The sequence below is a fragment of the Trachurus trachurus genome, assembly GCF_905171665.1.
Source record: "Trachurus trachurus genome assembly, chromosome: 21".
NCBI lineage: Eukaryota > Metazoa > Chordata > Actinopteri > Carangiformes > Carangidae > Trachurus > Trachurus trachurus.
The window spans coordinates 27,096,396-27,102,991 of NC_139899.1; positions in this window are offsets into that span (position 1 = coordinate 27,096,396).

Below are 6,596 nucleotides of genomic sequence, written 5' to 3' on the forward strand. Positions count from 1 at the left end.
GGGCCTGCGCTGGGGCAAACCTGTGGGCTGGGGCCTGCGCTGGGGCAAACCTGTGGGCTGGGGCCTGCGCTGGGGCCTGCGCTGGGGCAAACCTGTAGGCTGGGGCCTGCGCTGGGGCCTGCGCTGGGGCAAACCTGTAGGCTGGGGCCTGCGCTGGGGCCTGCGCTGGGGCAAACCTGTAGGCTGGGGCCTGGGATGGGGCCTGCGCTGGGGCCTGGGCCTTTGACAGGGGCATCATGAGGGGATGAGAACCTCCAGAAGGAGAGTTTGATGAGCCAGAACTGCCACTGTTGCTCCACGTAGCCATGTAGGGATATCCTGGATATCGCGCTGGGGCCTGCGCTGGGGCCTGCGCTGGGGCAAACCTGTAAGCTGGGGCCTGCGCTGGGGCCTGCGCTGGGGCCTGCGCTGGGGCAAACCTCTGCGCTGGGGCCTGCGCTGGGGCCTGCGCTGGGGCAAACCTGTAGGCTGGGGCCTGCGCTGGGGCCTGGGATGGGGCCTGCGCTGGGGCCTGGGCCTTTGACAGGGGCATCATGAGGGGATGAGAACCTCCAGAAGGAGAGTTTGATGAGCCAGAACTGCCACTGTTGCTCCACGTAGCCATGTAGGGATATCCTGGACAGGATGGGAGAGTCAAGAATAAGCTTCAGTTTGTGCACAAACTTGTCATGGAGAGCATTAAGATAACTGTCCCAACAGCATTTTGAAAGGTTTCTCAGTTTAGAACTCTAGAGTTTGTGGCATATGAAGTGATTTAGGAGCTGCAGAAGTTTACCAAGATACATTTGAAGATGTATCAACTATGAAATTCAAGTTACTTATGCATGTGTTTTGTTCCAAGTCCTCAAAGCTGACCAGTTTGTAAAGTGAAGAAATTACTTTACCTCCTTTTGTTGCAGGAAAAGCAGCAGCACAGCTCAACAGCAGACAGATCCAAGAAACCCTGAAACAGTGAGAGATGTTTATTTTTGCTCCTAAATGTAAAATTGAGCTGGAACTGAGTCACTTTAAGGAGAAGTTTAAAAACACAAAAACAGTTCCTCTTACCTCAAAGCCAGTCCAGGTGCCATGTTTGACTCTGACGTCACAGTAGCGTTTCAGCAGTTTGTCTTCAGGTCTGGTCTGTCTGCTGAGTGGAGCTGCTCTGGTTTTATACTGCTGCTCCTCGTGGCCTCTGCTCTAATTACACTCATTAGCAGCACCTGGGGCCCAATCAGGCCCTGATGAGGCCCAGTCTGTGTCCAGAGAGGGAGGGTGTGAGGGTGCGTTCAGGTTCAACATCTATATTTTTAAAACTGATTCACTAAATGTATGTTTTAAACTGCCTCTATTAGTATTTATTTTTATTGTATTGTACAAATGTTGTCTATCTAATATTTAGTCTAGTGTTTACATGTGTTTGTACCGAAAATTCTCAAATAGAAGCCGAGTCTCAGACGCTGGCCTCTTATACTGGGCAAAACTTTAGCATGTTGGTTTGGTAGGAATTTTCAACGTTTTAAAATTTAAAACACGTCCGTGGAGTTGAGTAAATCTGGTATGGGGTCGGACATTTCTTTAAAGTTTGGTGAGTTTTCGCCCATGCAAGTATGATTTCCTCGGAAGAAAGAAGAAGAATTCCTGGGAATAGAATAGTGCCCTGTCCGGACCCTAAATATATTGTTTGTTTGTTTTCATACAAGGACCAACATCACTGCAACTCAACTGGAAGTTGAAACATAATCAGAAGTGACCACCATGAAACATGAGGTAAATGGAGCTCCTGATATTAGTATATTAATTTGCAGTAGCGTGCGGTGGCCTTTCAGTCAGGGCCAGCAGTAACACCCTCAACACCCCCCCCCCAAAAAATAAATAAGTAAATGTAAAAAATGCAAGGCCACTATTGTGCAACAGTACTTAATCAACACCAACGACCGCTGAACAACCACAACGCATCAAGACACCACTGTGCAGCATCGCCATCTGATCATCTTCCCTTAGATCACTCAGCACTTTACAATGCACATGACACAACATCAAAAACAGCACCTACTGCCCGACTTCTTAATCACTTCAAAAATAAAATCAATTTCTGTAACAGACCCATGCCAAACAGCGTGCCCACAAAAATTAAAAATTAACAATCTCTTAAAGCAGAAGTAAGTGATATATTTGTGTTAATATAAGTCCTAAATAGTTATATCTTCCGACAGCAATCACTTACATAGAGTGTTTGGACCGAAACACGGGTCTGTCAGTCACTCTGCTCTGCTCTGAGCCGAGGAGAAAACTTTTCTCGTATCCTACAGTTTTTATCCAATGAGGAGAGAGAACGGCATGCAGGGCTGTGTGTGCAGCCAAGGGATGCGCGTGAATGTGGTGACGTAGGGACGAGGACTGTTATGGTGCGTTCAAGGCAGCCCGTAACTCGTGTTTTTCCGACCTGTGAAGTCATACCAGTTCGATCTGGTACGAGTTCACGGGTCGGATGTTACGAGTGGCCGTTATAGTGACTTTCACAGGTAAAAAAGGTCAGAAAAACACGAGTGGGTTGCCTGGAATGCTACAAAGTCGTAAGTTGTGACTTGAAGCTGTAATTTACGGTTTCAAAAGCCTGCCTGGAACGCAGCATTAGCCAAAACGACCGGATCGCTTACTTCTGCTTTAATGGTTGAGACACACCCACACAGAGAGAGAGAGACAGAGAGTTTTTGACCCAGAAGCAACACCAAAAGCATACAGTAGCCTATTAGCCCAACAGTATGCAGCGCCAATCTGAGAAAGTTAAAAAAAAAAAAAAAAAAAAAAACTAGCACTCACCCATCACCACGGCTTGTACTGAAGAGTGGACATATCCATTAGAACAGCTTGTTGTGCTCCGAGCTAGCTGTCAACCAGTCGTACCATAGTTTCCCACCTTATGCCACACAAAGCTTGTTGGTTTGAGTTAGCATCCATTTTAGGCGTCTGTCTTGCAAAAAATCTTTTTTTTTCTGCAAAGGTCCGCAGTCATCAGAAAATCTTGCTGTTAAATCACCCGCCATCACAACAGAGTGATGGACTTCATAATTTGTTATGAGTTTAAGTGGACAAATGTTTCAGCAGTATTGGGGCCTCATTTTGGTGAAAGTTGCAAAACTGTAGCACGTACTGTTGATTTTCAAAGTTTTTAAATTTAAACACTTAAAACCCCCAGGAGGGGCCTTGGAGTTAAATCTGGCATGGGGTCAGACATTTCTTTAGAGTTTGGTGAGTTTTCACCCATGGGAAGTAGGATTTCCTTGGATGAAGAAGAATTCCTGGCAGTTTAGCTGCCCCAGACCCTAAAAGACATGGAGGTCAAATGACTCGGGCCAGCTTCCTCCATTGTCAGTGTCATGTTTGAAGCCATAGTGGTAAACTGGAGCCACTGTGTTTACATTTTCCATAGCAGCAACAATGTTAGTACTCCCATCCAAAAGGACAGTCTTAAAAAAACCCAAGATAAATTACAAGACTGGTTAAAACCCTATAGATTTCTTTGTCTCTAATCTGGGAATACACTCAGACAGCGGTATGCATTTATTGAAGGTGAGGCAGTTTTAGTTGTATAGCCCATTTTTACAGTTCATTTCAATCATAACATCCTCTGCCCTTAGACCCTCACATTGACTGAGGAATGACTCCCAGGAATGATGAGCTAAATGTTGTCAAGAGATAAGAGAAATTGAACACTGGTCTGCAGTGTTAATCCTGGGTCTTAAACACTTTTCACTGTCAAGTCTTTGAGGCAGTTGAAACCAGAGCACAAGTGTGCTGAGAAGTTGAAGTGCAGTCAACAAGGTTCAAAGAGACAACAAATATTGATTTAAGTTTTTATTGAACACTTTCACACATGTGGAACTAGTTTGACCAGACTGAAGATCAGACCCAGATTTACCCTGCAAGACATGAGAAGGGATAATGTTAAATCATGCTCAAGAGTCACTGTTAAGAAAAAAGAAAAGCAGCTCAGACTTGAAGTTGACATTACCTCTGGAAAACATTTGCCCTTTGGCCCCAGATGGTGGAAGCTTGCTTGGAGTGTGGCTTGGCGTCTTGCTTGGCGTCTTGCTTGGAGCATTGTACTCAGTGCGTGGGTCGATGGGTGGAGGAAGGTACTCTGGAGAATACTGCATGTAGGAGTGGAAGTCTCGTGCACGCTGGAAGCCATCGCTGGTCTGAATGATGTAGGTTGAGGGCAGCATAGGAGAAGTCTCACTCGGGGTCTCAGGTACTGCTTCCCACCTGAATTCAGGGAAAGGACTAGGTGGAAGGGGTAAAAAGCCAGGGGCTGAGACGTAGGCTTCTCCTGCAGGCTGTACAGGCCTCAAAGACGCATCTGGTGTCGGACCTCCATAAGGCATGTGGCCATCATCATTCCTGGGGCTTGGGTAGCCTGGATACCAGAAATTATTTGGGTAGCCTGGATACCAGAAATTTGGGGCCTGGGCTGGGGCCTGCGCTGGGGCCTGCGCTGGGGCCTGCGCTGGGGCCTGGGCTGGGGCCTGGGCAGGCCCCTGCGCTGGGGCCTGCGCTGGGGCCTGGGCAAACCTGTAGGCTGGGGCCTGCGCTGGGGCCTGCGCTGGGGCCTGCGCTGGGGCCTGCGCTGGGGCCTGGGCAAACCTGTAGGCTGGGGCCTGGGCTGGGGCCTGCGCTGGGGCCTGATATTTATAGCCTGGACAGGATGGGAGAGTCAAGAATAAGCTTCAGTTTGTGCACAAACTTGTCATGGAGAGCATTAAGATAACTGTCCCAGCAGCATTTTGAAAGGTTTCCCAGTTTAGAACTCTAGAGTTGGTGGCATATTAAGTCATTTAGGAGCTGCAGAAGTTTACCAAGATACATTTGAAGATGCATCGACTATGAAACTCAAGATGTGTTTTGGTCAAAGTCCTAAAAGCTGACCAGTTGGTAAAGTGAAAAAATTACTTTACCTCCTTTTGTTGCAGGAAAAGCAGCAGCACAGCTCAACAGCAGACAGATCCAAGAAACCCTGAAACAGTGAGAGATGTTTATTTCTGCTCCTAAATGTAAAATTGAGCTGGAACTGAGTCACTTTAAGGAGAAGTTTAAAAAGAGTTCCTCTTACCTCAAAGCTAGTCCAGGTGCCATGTTTGACTCTGACATCACAGTAGCGTTTCAGCAGTTTGTCTTCAGGTCTGGTCTGTCTGCTGAGTGGAGCTGCTCTGGTTTTATACTGCTGCTCCTCGTGGCCCAATCAGGCCCTGATGAGGCCCGGTCTGTGTCCAGAGAGGGAGGGTGTGAGGGTGCGTTCAGGTTCAACATCTATATTTTTAAAACTGATTCACTAAATGTATGTTTTAACCTGCCTCTATTAGTATTTGTTTTTATTTCTACCTATCTGTATTGCACAAATATTGTCTGTCTAATATTTATGAGTGTATGTACCGAAAATTCTCAAATAGGCCTCTTATACTGGGCAAAACTGTATCATGTACCGTTGGTTTGGTTAGGAATGCTTATTGTGCCCCCCACACACACACAGACACGCACATGCCCGTGGAGTTGAGTAAATCTGGTATGGGGTCGGACATTTCTTTAAAGTTTGGTGAGTTTTCGCCCATGGGAAGTATGATTTCCTCGGAAGAAAGAAGAAGAAGAAGAATTCCTGGGAATACAATAGTGTCCTGCCCGGACCCTAAATATATTGTTTGTTTGTTTTCATACAAGGACCAACATCACTGCAACTCAACTGGAAGTTGAAACATAATCAGAGGTGACCACCATGAAACATGAGGTAAATGGAGTTCCTGATATTAGTATATTCATTTGACACTAATCTAACCTGTTAGTTTGTTTCTAAACGGAAAAGGGAAAAAATATATTGTTTTTTTTAGCACAGTAATGAATGTAAAAAAAATAGTGTAAAAGGATAAAACTTGATTTGTCTGTTTTCTAATGATATTATTAGCACGAATTGTGATTGGAGGCCCAGTTGCCAGACAACCATGAGACTGACACAAACTCTCAAACGAAGGTAATGAAGCATCAAGCCTAACCCTTGCACACTGCACTGTGCTGACAGAGCTGTGTAGGGATTTCACCACATACTCTGTCACCGCCGTGTGACATTTATTAACGCTCTTTTTCCCCTTTTGCTGCGATCGAAAACCGTGGCTGCTCCTCAGTGGGGGGGCCGCGCGCTGCAGCTGCAGAAGCCGTAGGCGGGCGGAGCGTTCATCCCTCTCAAGTTATCAAAAAATGCCACAAGTTTTGACTTCAGCATGTTGGATGGTTGATGAATATTTAAGTAAAATAACTTGTCATTCCTCCCTGTGTGTATCCTCCCACAGACACTGAGTTTCACTGATTTTTTCGACTTAGGAGCACTTAAGCTTGTCGACCATGTTTGTTTACATCCTTATTACCGGTTTATCATGTTTGTACTGTATGTTGCTAGTGTTGTTGTTTTTTTCTTTCTCTTTGCCAGTGCCTGTGGAGTCGGAGAGAATTGTGACCTAAAACAGGAAGCGAATTAACCATATGATAAAGGAATCGGATATTTTGCAACTTGAAACCGGGTCCAAACCGCAGGTAAAACCCACTGTGAACCGCCTGCTGAGAAACTGCAG